The following is a 1012-nucleotide window of genomic DNA, read 5'->3' as shown; positions in this document are numbered from 1 at the left end:
GCCGCCTGGCGCCTCCGTCCCGGCTCTCAGGGGCGCTGCAGGCCGCGCCACTACAGCGCCCCGCCCCCAGTGCGCAGGTGCAGCAACCTCCCCACGCAGCGCCCCCACGCGCAGGCGCGCTCCGGAAAGGCTCGCGAGGGGGCATGCGCCCTAGCCTCTGGGAGGAGAGGGGCAAGGAGCGACTGCGAGAGCACGACAGCGGCCGAGCGATGTACTGCGCAGGCGCAGCGTAGGCGAGGCTGTGGGCTTATCGGGTGCCCGCGTGGTCACGTGGGGCTGGGGGCCGTGGAAACAGGGAGGTGACTGCCCTGTGTGCTTCCGTCTAGTCACCCCGCCCCCCCGTACTGTTTCCAGTTACCAAGACATACTGCTCCCAGTGGCCCCTGTTACGAACTCACCGGAACATTGTGGGTTAAAACTTGCAATCAAACAGCATTCCCCCCTCATAGAGTTCATAGACATTAGGGCTGGAAGGGACCTCGGAAGATCGAGTCCAGCCCCCTGCCCGAAGGGCAGGAAGTCAGCTGGGGTCATAGGATCCCAGCAAGATAAGCATCCAATTTAGTCTTGAAGGTGTTCAATGTAGGTGCTTGAACCACCTCTGATGGCAGGCTGTTCCAGACCTTGGGGGCTTGGACAATAAAGAAATTCTTCCTTATGTCCAGCCTTGAAACGGTCTCACAGTAGTTTATGACCGTTCGATCTCGTCATACCTTGGGGTGCTCTGGCGAACAAACATCCTCCAGATACTGGCAGTCACCCCTGATAAACTTATAGGTGGCCATCAGATCACCCCTGAGCCTGTGCTTTTCCAGGCTGAAGAGCCCCATGGCTCTCGTCGTAAGGTCTGTTTTCCTGACCTCTGATCACGCTTGTGGCTCTTCTCTGGACTCTCTCAAGTTTCTCCACATCCTTTTTGAATTGTGGAGCCCAAAACTGGATGCAGTACTCCAGCTGCGGCCTCACCAAGGCCAAGTACAAGGGGAGAATGACATCCCAGAATTTGCTTGAG

This window comes from Gavialis gangeticus, unplaced genomic scaffold (genome assembly GCF_001723915.1).
Source record: "Gavialis gangeticus isolate Ggan-Ray unplaced genomic scaffold, GavGan_comp1, whole genome shotgun sequence".
Taxonomy (NCBI): Eukaryota; Metazoa; Chordata; order Crocodylia; family Gavialidae; genus Gavialis; species Gavialis gangeticus.
This window is presented reverse-complemented; position numbering follows the sequence as displayed.